We start from the raw sequence: 17,110 nt of genomic DNA, 5'->3' as shown, positions 1-17,110 counted from the left end.
TCACCTTGAAAGTAATGCACTGTGGAAACAGCAACAAGTCATGAACATTATCCAACCACAATGGCTTTTCTAATTAGCTAACAGTCTGGTTACAAGACACTGGTCTCTCCTGCCTGTGTCTAGTTAGTGCTGCTTCCAGAGGAGCTAGACAGATCACTGACTGTTCAGTCACCTCAATACCCTTTTGTTCCTCACAGTGTAGATCTGGAGAATCATACCCTGCAGATAAAAAAAAATACTTTCTGAAGCGCCTTCAATGGACCCACATCACTTACATCCTCACAGATATCCTAGCAGTAGAGAACTGTTTCTCAGGGGTCCTGTTTTCCCAGCATAAGATAACACAAAGAATTGTTTTTATCCCTAAATCCCTCTGCTGTTATAGTTAATCTATAAACCATATGTGCAAAAGATGCTTTCTAAAACAGTACACACACTCAAGAGAATTTTCAAAGACAACCTGTCAACCATACATCGAAATTTAGTGAACCCAAAGATTACACGCAAGTGTTTTTCTAAACACTGACAGGATCTAAGCTGAGACCCTTTTAGAAATTTGTTTCAAGTATTTACTAGCTCAAATGCACTTCTTTTACTTTAATATTTTCATCAGTATAGAAAGATTTATGTCTTTGGTCCCTGGCCATTAAAAAAGCCTTTCCAATTCATGATCAAGATATTTAAAAGAACATCAATTTACCCTGAAAGCCCATGATCCGAGATTATATTATATTCTCTATACCTTTACAGAATTTTGAGGGTCTATATGTTTATCAAGGACATTTTTATTAGACACCTAGGATTTTAGGGATCCGTGATATGCATGATATAAGGACTTTTGCTGAGGTTATGCAAGTTGCTTTTGGAATAGGATCAAAACATAGCCCAAAGCTCCCTACCTCCTTACTTACAGAGCTCCTGTTATTGTATTTAGGTTTGGATAAACTTTTCTCTGGAAGGTGATTGCTCACAGCAGTTAATTTTAAACTTGCAGGCTTAGATCTGGCTCTATGTGTGTGAACAGGCTGTCATCATACATTCCAGGTTACTCTCAGAAATGAATGTGTCTTTCCTCAGCAGTTCCCCGTGCTGGGGTGTCAGACATTCTTTCTGCTCTGCATTAATCCAATTACTAAACACCTGCAGACATGCAATAACAGTTTTTGTGCCAAGTCCCTTAGAAATGGTTTTATAGGAGAATGTAATCTGCTGTCCTGCTATCAGGAGTCGCATTACACACCTGCCAAGTCCTGAGCTGAAAAATAACAATCAACATTCTAATTCATTGCAAGAATGTTTGGGGGCACATTAAAGAGACAAAATGACATTCTTCTTAATTTTACTGCCATGGAGTCCATTAAGCATTTTGAACTTGTAGTTAATTTTATTAAAAGTCAATTTAAGTACTAAAATATTTACAGTACAGCATGATAAAAATGGGCTTCTCATGGCAACTTAGGCAAGTTCCAAAAGACCCATTAAAGAGAGAACTGCTTCAAGCACATATATAGTGACATTCCAATTCTGTTCTTAGGGATTTATCTGATAATAACCAAAATGCACTTCAAAGTGTAATTTTAAACTATGAAAGAATTTGTTTTTCTTGTGCCGTTTTTATACTTTCCCCCAAACACATGTTCTTTTCTCCTCTACTTTTAAAGTGGCTGTGCTCCTTAGAGCTGAGCAAAACCATTTTCCAGAAAGGAAGATTTTTCAAGATACAAGTATTAGTTAGGTGCCAAAGAATAATACAATAGAATGAAACAGAGATTTAGGAGCACGAGTCAGCTGCTGACTGAACCACAAGTTTTTGTACAACCTTGGGTAGGTCACGTCATCCTTTCGTGGCACAGCTTTATTTGTAAAATACACATTGATAAATCATAGGAATGTCAGTGTGACTAGGAAAAAAAATTAAGATGTTTCTAGAAAGCCTCTTTGTGAGTCCTAAGTTTGCTACATAAAAGACAAAGTGTGGTCCTTCACTAAGCTAAACAGCTCATCTTTTTATTTGTAAGACTACTTACACACCCAAATGTTATCTTATTCCATTATATTTTGTGCAGTTCTGGTGTCCTCAAAATAAAAAGGACACGGAACTGTTAGAACAAGTCCAGAGGAGGGCCACGAGGATGATCAGGGGACTGGAGTACTTCCCATATGAAGACAGGCTGAGAAAGTTGGGGCTGTTCAGCCTGGAGAAGAGAAGGCTGCATGGAGACCTCATAGCAGCCTTCCGGTATCTGAAGGGGGCCTAGAGGGATGCTGGAGATGGACTATTCATTAGGGACTGTAGTGATAGGACAAGGGGTAACAGGTTAAAACTTAAACAGGGGAAGTTTAGATTGGTTATAAGGAGGAAGTTCTTTACTGTAAGGGTGGTGAGGTACTGGAATGGGTTGTCCAAGGAAGTTGTGAATGTTCCATCCCTGGCAGTGTTCAAGGCCAGCTTGGACAGAGCCTTGGGTGGCATCGTTTAGTGTGAGGTGTCCCTGCCCAAGGCAGTGGGGTTGGAACTTGATGATCTTAAGGTCCTTTCCAACCCTAACTCTTCTATGATTCTCCATTAGCTTCAATTACAAGTGCAGGAATGCAAATAGGGAAAAATTATCTAAAGAAATGCAAAAAATACCAAGCAGAAATTTGAAAGAAATTACCAATAATAATCCATATAGTTGTTTCCCTGTTTGCCTTGGCAAGGAATATGCAGCAGTGATAGCATGTGCTCTGTTCAGGAAGAAAAATTGTATTTGACCAGTCGCCTGCAGTTTATAGCACTTCAGTCACTACTGAAGGATATACATGATGTCCTAAGGGGTGTTTTGCACAGCTGTAGACAAGACAGCAAGAGACCATTAGCCAACAAAGAACATTCCAAGGCTATGGCCCTCTGTACTAACCCCTTCCAACTAACTTTACATTCCTCCATCCCATATGTAACCTTCAGCCCCCCACTTGAAGTAGGCAGTCTGACAGTAATAATAGTAGTCACAAGAAAAGGTAATCTCTGTCATACTAATAATCTTTGAAAACTTAAATGCCCAGGATGTGATTTTAATTAAAATGCACACTGCCTGGTTTGTCTGTTTCCAGGAGAAGGTTCTCTTACAGAAAGACGGTGATCTGTTGTACCTATTTGCACTCCCGCACTTAAAGGTCAGTTCCATCATCACACAGCCTGATGTGTAGAAGACCATAGAACAATATATAAACATGGGAATTAGTATGTTTTGCCTTAAGTTTGGTTCTGCTCAATAACCTTTGCATGAACACTATTTTGGAATGATCAAAACAAAGAAGGTTTTTTTGCTTTAGCAGCTCCTATCAGTGTTAAATAAGTTTTGCAGAGTCTCCCGTAGAGCTTTTAGGGAAAAAAAAGATATTTGGACTGATTACCTGACAAATCTATTATTATAACTAACACTTGACTAATATATAGGGATGATGAAGTATTGACTTACAAGTGGATTTACTTTGGGTTCCAAGTAGCATTTTGCATATTTTTTTGTTTGGGTTGTTTGTTTGTTTGTTATTTTTTTACAAAAGAGGATCCAGATTTTCATGTCCTTTTGGGGGGAGTGGGATGGGGAGGGTCACCAAGATCTCTATTTCTCCACAAGCGAAGCTGAGAGAACTGAAGTCTTTGAAATCAATTTCAGTTCATTATGCTTGAAGCAGTACTGCAGAAATTAGAAAATACACCTTTTACTCCTATCCATTCAAAACACTTGCATTTTGCCTTCCACAGAAATGCACAGTAAACTGTCTCCCAAGACAGTGCAGCTAAAATACTCATAAATAACCATGTTCATGATCTGGTGGAAATTCTGAGATGCCAAGAGTGAAAACTTAATGTCACAGTCTACTATATCAGGATCCTTTGCAAACTAAAGGACTTATAAAATGCTTTGACTTAGCCCTTCTGTACCCTCTAGTTTTCTCCCACTACAGGGATTGCTATTCACTGCCCTGTGTCACTGTATCACCAGCTACTTCGCACATACAGAAGCTCTATTTGTGGAGAAACTGAAATATTGCCATACGTGTTCCAACTAATATGCATTTAAGATAGTCTAAACATTGCATTTGTGTGAGTAATGCCTGTATTATGGACTTTCAGGGATCCATACAACTTGCTTTTTTTATTTTCTGTTTTCCCAGAGGCAGACTCAATGCCTATTCCCCTTTCCACAAAAGTCAAGAAGAGTCTTGATACTTATTTCAAGAGGAGAATGGTCAGTCACTGGGGGTCCTATGCTGTCTGAAAATGATGCAACTTTTTGGACAGAGGAGGGCCCAAAAGGCTCCATATGTTGCTCTCATGCTGGACTGACTTACTTGAGATGAAGGTCAGCACATTGTGTAAAGGGCCAGGGAGCGAATAACATATTTTCTGCATGCCTGGGAGAGGAAGCTTGAAGTTGGGAAGCAGGTTTGGCTTTTAATTCCCACTAGGCCTAACATCTTTTAGGAGTTACTCCAGCTCAGAGTCTACACAGCCTCAGTGTGTGTTTTCAGCTTTACCTCTTTTTACAAAGAAACAAAAAATTCTCTGCCTTTTGGAGGCTTAATATTCAAGCCTTGATTATGAATTAAAACTGTGGCGTCCTACTCTACACTGATGCTTTACTTGAGAAGACAATGACATATGTAAACTGGAGAATGGACCTCATCCTTTTGCACCTATATTCAACACCACCATGTGAACTGATCAGTCACAAAAGGTGTTTCAAGGATATTCTTTCCTAGATTTTTTTTTTTTTTGCATGTGTGAATCAGCACACGTATTGGAGGGCATGAACTTCGTACCAATGGACTTCTTTCCCCTAGGAAACATTCCCCCTCCTGCGATGGTCAGTCAAAACATTTCCTCTGGGTAAAGAACAGATTTCACATCTGTGCATTCCAAATGGCACAGATGCTTCCCTAGGATATGTCTTTTCTGACAGAAAATTAGATGTTATTATCATACATGAGAGAGAAAATACATAGAAAAAATCAGTTTGTTGTCAGCACTATGTTGGTTTCTTCTTGTGTATCTGTTTTTTTTCAAATTGTTTTGGTTGTAAGATCAAAACTATAATAAGTTTTGATGTTTCAACAGTCAAAAGGCAGTAGTTTAATGCTTCACACAGAAATAAAAAAAAACCAATATTTTAATTACCTGCATTTCTTTTTACTTCGCTTAGAATTGGGTTCAGGCAGGAGGAAGCACATTTAAAGTTGTAGTCTGAACTTGCTAGCATGAGACTGAATCAGATAGGACAAAGACCATCAGATAATCATACTGGAAGGGACAAGGATTCCCAATAAAATTGTGATTTATTTGCAACAATGCCCAGATGCCAGAGTTATCTGATGGGAGGAATACACATTATATATTGAAGGAACTGAGCAGGTAAAGCACTGGAAAGCTGTCGTGAAACAAACAAGCCACAATGACAACTGATCAAAATCCATGCACAGAAATAAGAGGTGCTTACAATTTCCCTAACTTACCCCTTTGCTTTGAAATCCTTCATTTACAACAACACATTCATGTATCACATCTGTACCAGGGAACCGGTTGCTACCAATCATCTTTGGCCCTATCACCTGTGATGTTGTCTTCTCCTATTCTGCTCTTCATGCTATAGGTTCATGAGTGCCAGTGCCTGAAAGGATTAACCTCCAGTTTAATTCTTCACAGTACAAAGTTAAGCACACTTTGAAGAAAGTAGCCTTAAAATCACGAATGCAAAGAAAACCTAAAAGGACATGCTCTGACTCATTCTTGAATGGATTTATACTGCAGAATATCTTCGAGTCATGTATCATCATTTTAACCTGGTTTATTATCCTGATTACACATTTGCTGGACACTCACTGTCCATGTTGTCATCTTAGTCTGATTTTGTTTGACACAAACTTTTTCACTGTTTTTTGGCTCAGGTAAAAGCTGCTTAAAGTCATAAAACTACTTGGAAAACTGTGTCACTTTTGCTGGAGCTATCACTTGAAAGAGTCAACATCATATACACAGACATGTCAGCAACATACCTCAGTCAGTAACCTGAAGGAACAATTGAAAACCTGCAAATATAAAGCTATGTTTAACCCCTGCATTGAAAGCTCTAAACACAGCTCCAGAAACTACAGCATCCCCCAGGGGATTAAGCAAAGAGGTAACACTTTCCAAAATGTTGGAAAGTTTTAGAACATTTCATAAACATTATCCACAGCCCAAGAACTGCAAGAGGTCAGAAAAATATGGTGTGTATGATATTTTTGAGAGTATTCATAAAGCTTTATTGTCACAAGATTAATCTCTCTAGACACATCCTCTACAGAGAGAGGAGCAAGGTGGGCTTCCCCATGGGGCCTTGGGGAGTAACTCTATTAGGCTAAGCTAGCCTTTGTGAATACGCCCTTTCAATGTAAAAGAAGCACCATATTTGGATTACCTATACTCATGTTCAGACCAGCTTTAGCCATACATCTCTATGTAATTCACAATGCAGGTCATGTTGCAGTACCTCCCTCTTGGCTGGAGCCCAGGGGCTCCAGCCAATTCCAGCAATTGTTTAAGTGCTTTGCTGGAGCAGAGCCATGTTGCTCCGCACCTTACCGGATGTAGGCCCAGATGGGTATGTGTATGTCTATATACACAGGAGCATCTCTGAGGTCATCAAGGAGTTAAAGTCAGACAGTACAACTACCACAAGCCTTTGAACAGTGACTCTATCAAATTTTACAAGCTAAACAGGATCAAACTGGGTTGTGTAAGAATCAGAGACATATAAGGATCCCTAGAGGATGCAGGGAATGATTTTAATAATGCAAGAGGTAGCACTTTTTCTCAGCACACTAATACTGAACCACAAATCAGATTCCTCAACCATGATCAGAAAAGAACCCACAGACTCTTAGGGAATGGGAAAAAAAGAAGGAAAATATGCTAACTTTAAAGTCCTGGCAGTATTCTGTTACAGTTAAAAGCTACAGCTAGTCAAAAAAGCGGTAAAGATCTGTTGTTTGGTTGTTTTAGTTTTTGTTTTTCCTGAAATTGAGCAATTTCAATGCACAGAAGTAGGTGTCTCCCATGTAATTATCAAGTGTTTGGGGAAACCACCAACTGAAAACCACTAATGCATAGCACCACGTAGTTACACAATTAATACAATACAGTCCAACCAGAAAGTTGATTCAGCCGCAAAAGTGCCAATATTTTGAACCTTTTATATGTAATTTTTAAGTAAGTCAACCAGCAAGAAAAACAAGACAAGCAGGTTCAAGCAGGCAGGTTCAAGGCTGAAGCTCAAGGTTTGCTCCTCACTGCTGACCCATTGGGTGCTTTTGCTAGCAAGAGGGTGATAAGTTTCCCACACCAGGCCTTTACAATGAACACCCAAGTAAAACATGCTCCCTGAAACTTCCACCCAAACACAGCTGTCCAGGAAACAATGCATCTCAGAAGATCTCATCAGTGGAAATTGCAACAAAGAAGCAATTTTGATGTTTCTCCTGACAACTTTTCAAAGGGCCTTCGTCCAGAGGCAAAGCAGAACAGAGAAGCGTCCATGGCTCTTGAACGCGGTATGTACCAGCGCCATCTGGTGATACCTACCAACTTTCTTCTCCCTTACTGACTGCCCACCCTGTGAGGGCCTCTAGACTGTTTTTATCCATCTACATGACAGAACTGGGAATAGACTTAATTACTCTAAGTTCTATTTCCTTAATGAACCTAAATGAATTAAGCTGTTTGGTTGGTCTATCTGCCTCTGCTATGTTTCTGGTAGCCGGTTTTGCAACATTTTTCTGCAGGAAAATAGTGGCTTACATCCAAATAAGCAAAAGGAATAGCTGATGGAAATACACTAATTAGACAAGACCATGATAAATTAACAGCAGCTAACCTCTACCTGGATTCATATAAAGTACTGCAAATGGCTGCCCAGTTGACTCAACATGGAAAGAAAAGAAGCCCAAAACCAGATTTACAGCCAACTGTCACAAAGTGGATGAGAAGACCAAACACGTTGTTATCCTGAGACTAGACCATGGACCCACTGCCAAAGAAAAGCATTTAGCCACTGATGTCAGCAGGAGCTGCTTCTGTTTAGTAACTGCCTATTTGATCGCTTCATGCCTGCACAGTGTACAACAGATGGAAGTGGGCACATACTTCCATGTCACCCTGCAGGAAAATAAAGCAAGATCTGACTTTGCAGAAAAATTGGGTGATGAAAGGAATGAGGATTATATTATAATAACATTAAGAGTTAGATTTCATAAAATCATCAGTTCATAAGTTCATGGCTTGAAACAAGGCTGTTCAGTGTACCCCTGATACAGCTCCAAAATGAGCACTAAGGAATGGCAGGATCTTTAGGTCTTTGGATTTTTCTCTCTCCATTAATAAAGACTTGTATGTGGACCATAAATCTGTGAGGAAAACAATCACAAAAACACAACTGCAAAAGCAGTTTCTTAAAAACACTTATCCACCTGGTATACACATAATAAAATTCAAGTTCATTGGAGTGAACGCATTTTAAAACAACCTATCTGTGCATGCAGGTGTATTATAAAATGTGTCAGATACATAAAGGAAGAGAGATGAGGCTAGGAGGCTAAGCCTCTATAATTGCTACAAAATCAAGTAATATTGTGGAAAAGCTAATCGTCTTTAATTAATCCAAGAAGCCATGACAGTAATCATATTTATCCAGGAGATTTCATTGTAGAAATGTACACTAAAACCAAAACCAGTCACTGGGTTATTGAAAACATTGCCTAAATAAGTCAAGTCAGGTCTTTGAATATTTCAGTGCTCTGACTGTGAATGACTAATATCAAGTCAAGCAACTCTGACAAAATCTGTGAAAAAAGTTCCAAAGTATGGGTCTATGTTGAACATGTAAGCTCATCCAGTTCACCTAAAATAAGTCCTGAACTTTAGTCTGGATGTTCTGGGCCTAGTAAACTAGAGTTCCCAGGCTAAGGTCTTATTTCTCCTACGCCTACACAAGTCACATAAACAGGACCTCCCACTAGAGGCACTCAAATTCAAGTTCATCTTATAGCTATAAACTCAGCATAGCAGAGGGTGAAATACTCTCATTTTGACTAGGAAAACAGTTGTTTCCAATGTCAGTCCCAGTAAGTAATACACTTCCACCAGTGTGCTATAGCTTCCTTTTTATTACCTTTTGATTGTCCTCAAAAGACAATCTTTTCATTTACAAACATTCTCCTTCTACAATTCCTTTCTTTTTTTTTTTCTTTCTACTGGAAAATACTTTTTCCCCTTTTTAATACAAAGTGTGGTTGAATTACTTAAGAGAGGTCATTTCATAAGTGTCAAAAAAAAAATTAAGCCTGTTTTCTGGCAGGTTTGTGTTTCGTGGTTGGCTGACATTTTTAGATGAAAGATACCAACATTGCAGCATGAGTTCATTCTTGATGAATGTTAGAGAATCTACATGGAAGAGAGATGTTGTGAATATTTCAAAGTGAGAAGAAAAAAAACCCAAATTAATTATCATATAGTTCTCAGAGGAGAGAATTCTGTATTATCCAGTGACTAATTAAGAGCATATGTCAAACTGAGCTTCTCTCTGGTATATAGTTGAGCTTGTACCACATCTTTTCCTTCAATAGCATTAGTAAAGCCTCTCACCTTTACATAGATACCTGTTTTCACAGTTCATGATGGAACTTCATGTCGGAAAGATACATAAAATGTGGTTAGAACCAGTAGCAAAATCAAAAGTTATTAGAGGGGATGATCACCTATGCACACAGGCAGTTAGTCCTAGGTTTAGGCAACCCTAAAGCAGTTGCCTAGGTTGCCTGGGCAGACCCAGGAGAAAGGTAGGAGACTCCAGGATTTACAAGGGACAGCCCTGTGTAAACTTGTTTTTTCTTATCTCACTCACCTGACTCAGCAAGGAACTCAAGATTTTTATTTTTCCTCATGTGTTTGTATTTTTTCTTACTACTCAGTGCAATTGCTTATAAAATTCATTCCCCTTCCTTTCTCCATTAGCTTCAGTTACTTCTAGTTCTGAGCACACTAACTTCAGTTTCTAAGGAGAGGTCAGGAAGAATTTAAACTGGACTGGATCACTCTGTCAAAAGAATTTAGCATCATGCCCCAGCAGCAATCTCTGGCATTGCATGATCAGTAAAATTGGTGATTTGTCTATAAGAGATTTTCACCTATGAGGAGAGTTGTCTACTACTTTTATATGACTGAGTCAGGCAGGAGTTAAAGACTGTATTCTGCCACAAGTCCCCCAAAGAAATTAGGTTAAAAATAATACTGAAAACCTTATGTTCTGTGCATAAGTAGCCTTTATCAGCTGAGTGAAAAACTAACAAGAACTTAAGGATGTTTGTAAAAGGAAAGTTGCAAAGACTGATTTGATACTAGCTAAGCAATATAGGAAGTTCCTTGATTGTGTGGAAGACAACTTCCTTCTGCAAGTAATAGACGAGCCAACAAGGAGAGGTGCCATGCTTGAACTTGTGCTCACCAAAAGGGAAGGGCTCCTTGGAAATGTGACGCTCCAGGGCAGGCTTGGCTGCAGCTATCATGAGATGGTTGAATTCGAGATCCTCAGGACAGTGAGAAGAGCATGCAGCAAATTTACTGCCCTGGACTTCAAGAGAGCAGACTTTGACCTCTTCAGGAACCTCCTCCGTAAGGTTCCATGGGATATAGCCCTAGAGGGCAGGGGGACAAAAGACTATAGATTGATATTCAAGGATCACCTACCAGGAGTGTTGCATCCCATCTAGAAGGAAGTGCAGCAGGAGGGCCAGGAGACCTCCTTGGATGGATAAGGAGCTGCTGAGAAAAATTCAAAGGAAAAAAGAAGTGGAAGCAAGGACAGGTGGCCTGGGAAGAACACAGGGATGCTGTCTGGGATGTTAGGGACCAGATTCAGAAAGCTGAGGCCCAGTTAGAATGAAACTTGGCTAGGGATGTGAAGGATAACAGGATTCCATAGGTACATAGCGAATAAAAGACAGACTAGGGACAATGCGGTCCCTCTCCAGAAGCTATCAGGAGAACTGGCTACCCTGGATTTGGAGAAGGCTGAGGTTCTGAATGACTTCTTTGCCTCAGTCTTCACTGACAAATGCTCTGACCACACCATGCAAGCCTTGGAAGGCAGATGCAGGGACTGTGAGAATGAAGACCCTAGGCCTACTGTAGGAGAGGATCTGGTTCAAGACCATCTTAAAAACCTGAACATTCATAAGTGTATGGACCTGATGAAAAACATCCATGGATCCTGAAGGAGCTGGCAAATGAAGTTGCTAAGCCACTGGCCATCATATTTGAAAAATCATGGCAGACAGGTGAAGTTCCCGATGACTGAAAAAAGGAAAATATAAACCCCATTTTCCAGAAGGGGAAAATGGATAACCCAGGGAATTACAGACCAGTCAGTCTCGCCTATGTGCCTGGAAAATCTTTGAGCAGATTCTCCTGGAAGGCATGCTAAGGCACATGAAAAACAACAAGGTGCTTGGTGACAGCCAGCATGGCTTCACTAAGGGGAAATCCTGCCTGACCAATTTGGTGGCCTTCTGTGATGGGGCAGAGAAGAAATTCAGAGCAGCCCTGGGACTTGGGGGTGTTGGTCAATGAGAAAATGAACATGAGCTGGCAGTGTGTGCTCACAGCCCAGAAAGCCAACCATATCCTGGGAGGATGCTGCACCAAAAGGAACATGACCAGCAGGTTGAAGGAGGTGATCCTGCCCCTCTACGCTGCTCTCGTGAGACCTCACTTGGAGTGTTGTGTGCAGTTCTGGTGTCCTCAACATAAAAAGGACATGGAACTGTTGGAACAAGTCCAGAGGAGGGCCACGAGGATGATCAGGGGACTGGAGCACCTCCCATATGAAGACAGGCTGAGAAAGTTGAGGTTGTTCAGCCTGGAGAAGAGAAGGCTGTGTGGAGCCTTCCAGTGTCTGAAGGGGGCGTACAAGCATGCTGGAGAGGGAATCTTTGCTAGTGACTGTAGTGATAGGACAAGTTGTAATGGGTTAAAACAGGGGAAGTTTAGATTGGATATAAAGAAGAAGCTATTTACTATAAGGGTGGTGAGGCACCAGAATGGGCTGCCCAAGGAAGCTGTGAATGCTCCATCCTTGGTGATGTTCAAGGCCAGGCTGGAGAGAGCCTTGGGTGGCATGGTTTAGTGTGAGGTGTCCCTGCACATGGCAGGGGTTTGGAACTAGATCATCTTAAGGTCTTTTCTAACCCTAACTATTCTATGATTCTATAATGACACATCTCCACTAGAGTACATCAGGATGGCTCATAGTATTAGAACTAACAGGTTGCTCAATCCAGCTAAACATCTAGAACCAGATTTCTTTTCAGATGTTAAATGAGTTTATTTTACAGAAGAATATAGCTGGAACAGTCCAAAAAAGAAAACATACAAGAAAAGCATTTTGTCTGAAGACATTTAAGAATGCAAAGAGATTATCATTTTGTGATTACCATATTTTTATTGTACATTTGTGCTTAAATAATCTCTTTCCACATGTACAACGCTTGTTTAAAATGGCTTAAGGCTAATTCTTTTTGATTCACAGATGGATTTGATTGAAGAGATTGAGTAACGCTGAAGAAACCTTGCAAATTCAATGGCTGGGATCTTTCTTTCCAGTTGCCAAGGCAGAGGTTTCCATTGTTTGTTTGTACTATAATCTAACTAGAACAGCAGAAGGTGTTTTCAATGAATGAACCACCTGTGCAACACTATAAGAAACAGAAGAAAGACAGTTTTCAGCATTAGTTATTTGTATATGTGCCAAAAAAAAACCCAAACAAACAAAAAAAACCCCTGAAATAATTAAAAATGAGAGAAAATCGTACCATTTATCTCTTAGGTAACTGGATTACTTTTTTCGAATCACTGGGAATATCAGATTGAGATATGCTACATCAATTTCTCCCCACATGCGCACACAGTATCAGTGGGTGTGTTCAATTAGATATCCTGTGGCAAAATGCTTAGTTCAGTTTTCAGGCAATCACACTTTTCTCGCATTGAACACTGCTATGACTAAACACTTGTTCTTGCACTTTGGTTGTTCAATGTTAAAATATAGCAAAAACATTTTCCCATGACCTAGTTGCAAATGTTCCCTTATTCTCTCTCATGTCATTTTCCACCTTCTGTTTCTCTTTCTTGTTCTTTTCTTCCATTGCTGATAAGAAATAATCAAAGTTTTCTCATATTAACTTTAGATCTGTGAGTAAGCGTGTAATAGATTTCTAAATATATAATGGGGAAAAGATGTATAGAAATAACTCAGAATAACACAAAGTGCAACTTTTTCAGGAATCTGGTAAGAATGCTGGTCTGGAATACTTGTATTTGACTTTTGATGTCCCTTAAAAATTATAAAGCCTTTTTTTTTCTCAGGAGAAAAAAATAGATATACAATTTAAGAAAAAAAAATCGGAACTTCCATATTTAAAGCTCACCAAAATTTGAAATTAATCACATGTTCAATCCCTTTCATACCTGTAAATATGTACAAAACAGTACCATAATTTTGGAACTAGTTTCAGCCAGCCACAATTTTTATGTATTTACTCCCTTGTCTCCCAACCTTAGCTGCTTACCTGTTGTATTTATTAGTTATATACTTCTCTACAGAAGCCTGTGGAGTTTTATCCTTAAAATTTAGTGAAATCCTGAGCCTCCCAAAGTCAAAATGGAGACCTTTGTTGATTTTAGTAAATCTAGAAGTTTATACTGACTTCTTAAAAAAAAAACAAACAACAAAAAAACTTGCTGTTGTAATATTTACACTTTTTTCTTAAAAATGTGTCATATATAAAGCACTTTTTTTTGTTATGCTGGGTGAAAAGTTTTACATGTCTTTCTTACTTTCCCTCCATTTTTAGGCATGTGAATTGTGACAGTTAAGAGAAAGTAGTGGTATAATTTCAAAACATTTTTCTGTGAAGCATTCAGGTAGTGAGCTCCAGTTATCGTTATTATTACACACATTCATCTGGTGGCCAGCACTTGCACTAGGAAACTGAAGGAAGGAGAAAAACTGTGGTATATGTCCCCAAATAGTATATGAGTAGGTTCCTCTGAGTGCTAAGTACGTCAGAGTGGAAAACGACAAGGGTGTGGAACATAAAGCCCATCTCATATGTACTGGGAGGGCTGCATTTGACTTCATTGTAGTTACTTCTGATTTACTCAAGTGTCAGTTAGAGAAGGACCACAACCCATGCTTTAAAATGTTTTTATATGCTCCTCTGAGTACAAAACTTGGAAAACTTTGTGAAAACAAGCTACTGTTGCTGGTTTGCCAGGTAGGCAACCTCTCTGAGCTCTGGTTGAGAGCTGGTCCAAATAAAATGTTTCTCACAGCTATGACTGCATTGCACTAATTCAACTAGAATCAACAATTACATCAGAAAAATGTGTTTACTTTGGTCATGGGCCACAGCGACTGGGCCCAAATATGATGTAGAACATATGCCTGTTGCTGCTTATAAGGACAAATAATTTTACAGGTGGACATTCCTTCCTTTTGCTAAGTATAATTCTCCTGGCAAAGGACCTGGAATGCATACTTATTATTTATGGAATTATACATAAACTTATTTAAGTTGACAGTGGAAACAATAACTCTGAGATTAGAAATTATCAGAATAATATTTTATTTCTCTTTTTGTTTACAGGTAGATGACCATGATCCTCTCATTAAAGCTACATCTGTTTACACCAAGGGCTGAGATCCTCAGCTCTGCAGTAATCTTACACCAGTGTAAATGAGAAGTAACCAACGCCACTAGAATTACACTCATGTAAAATTAGTACAGTGGAGATTACAATCAGTCTTGTTCTTTGCTAATGATCTCAGCAAAGAATTATCTAGTCAGCCAAAAGTGAATGAAAAGACTATTTAACCAGACTTGGTCTAAATGTTATACAATATCATCAAAAAGTCTATAATTTTCATCTCTACTACCAAGGAAATTAAACAGAAATATTACATGTTTTTTCTTGCCTAAATTTAGCCATCTTGTTCCACTATAAAGTTAGAAAAATTATAAATCGCATAAAATGGCTGGGTTAAACTAGCTGAGAGTAGAGGTCATTGGTTTATTGGTAAGCCTTCTGTCACTAACAGAGGTGAATATAAACAACCTGTATGGAATAAACTTTACAGAGTAAATATAAACAACTTAGGGGATACATCTGAATAAGGTATGACATGTACTTAAGCCTTTATAACACAGTAGCTTTTATTCACATGAAATAAAAAGCATTGAATTTTTAAAGCTGTAACTTAAAAATTAATTCGACAACAGTGAGTAAAACTGAGCCTGAACTTCTGCAAGCATGTATAAGCTTGAGGCTTATTTTAATCTAGTGTTCTGGGTTTAATCTACTGAGACAACAAAATGGGAGCTATACAAATTTAAGATACATTAAAATCACACCTGCCTTTTAGTTTGGGAATATATTCATCAGAGAATTGAATATTTAGTTACTACCAATGCCACCAGCCAATGCAAAATGAATAAACCCCCATTTAAGAACGGTCTGACTGAGAAAGCCAAAATGGATGAAACAAGGACAATTCTGAACTTTTATCTAGAGCCCTAAATTCAAACCATAATGTTTCCTGGAGTTCCAGAAGTAGGAGAAAACAAGCTGAAAGTAAAATTTCTGAGATATTACAAAAGTAGCCACATCTATCCAAATTAACATCTCATAAAAATGCTCTCATGAGATGCTAAATCCCCAGTAGAGAGAAAAGGAATTTAACGAACTCACATGAGGCTTCATGCTTTTGAAGTGCACCTACTTCTCCCACACTTTTAGATCACTTCCATTTAATTCACTGTGTGCAGTAGAATCTTAATGAAGTGACTAGTATGAAGGTAGATGGGAGATAGTCATTAAAGTCCCCACAGTGTATTTTGTGATGATTATCCTTCTGTCCAGAAAATATTCGGACTTGAATCATAACATTATTAAACAAGCAGTTGTATTTGCATACAGCATACTTTTTAAATTCCTTTCAGTAACTGCTGTGCAGCACTTCAGTGCTTCCTGAAACTGATGTAACAGTCACGAGGGTTTTACTGATGTGACTACTAACTACAGTATTAGGAATAGGAATTTACCATAAATTTGGAATGCTAACTTTTCTGGATGCTCAATTTTGAGATGGACAGAACTTATTTTTTTTCCAGAGAAAGAGCTAAATGTCCAGGAAGAACATAAAAGTCTCCTTTGCCATGAAAATCAGAGCTGTGCAGTCTCCAGGTGTGGAGTAATATAATTCCTAAGATGTAGGGACAATCCTGAAAATGTTGTTCTTCCTGACAGAAAGTGAACTAAGATCTCCAGTGCAAACCAGCAGAGAAATCCAACGTTTTCATAATTCATATGCCACCTAAACTATTACTTTTACATTGTATGAACTGCAGAACATCTAAGGTGTTACTGAAAATGTCTTCATTCTACATGTTAAGGATAAACTTACAGTAAATTATGTTTGTATGTTTTTATTAAACCTTCAACTGCTGCTGACCAATACATATATTTGAACAAGCATTGAAAAATTATTAAAACATTTGCTTAAATTCTTTACTTCAGTCTAAGAATTGAGCTCCAAAGCCTCTGGGATTTGGAGATACAAAGGAAAGTTAACTGAAGGAAGTCTGGGAGAGATCAGTAAGCTCAAACACACTCCTGCAAAATCCTTCACCTCCCTTATCGACTTTAATAAACTTGAATCCTACTTCCTGCTCTTGAAATTCAAAGGACACATACAAAGAATTCAAAACTATTTAGGCTGTGTTCACAGCAATCTTATCTTTGCTGTATAAATGTAGTGTTCATTAAATATCTAAACTGTTTTGGGTTTATTTGTTTTTTATTTACTCCAGTTTTACACTTTCAGAGTCAACTGCTTTTTGTAGCATTATGCTGCACACAAAAAGCAAGTCAGATACAGATTATATTAAAAATGACGTGGGCTGGGAAACTGCAATATCGCCTATGATTTCATTTACTCAAGTGAAATACTTTTCCTCCTGTGAGATATATCTT

This window comes from Melopsittacus undulatus, chromosome 3, assembly GCF_012275295.1.
Source record: "Melopsittacus undulatus isolate bMelUnd1 chromosome 3, bMelUnd1.mat.Z, whole genome shotgun sequence".
Classification (NCBI taxonomy): domain Eukaryota; kingdom Metazoa; phylum Chordata; class Aves; order Psittaciformes; family Psittaculidae; genus Melopsittacus; species Melopsittacus undulatus.
The sequence above is the reverse complement of the archived record's forward strand: the minus strand, read 5'-3'. Positions refer to the sequence as shown.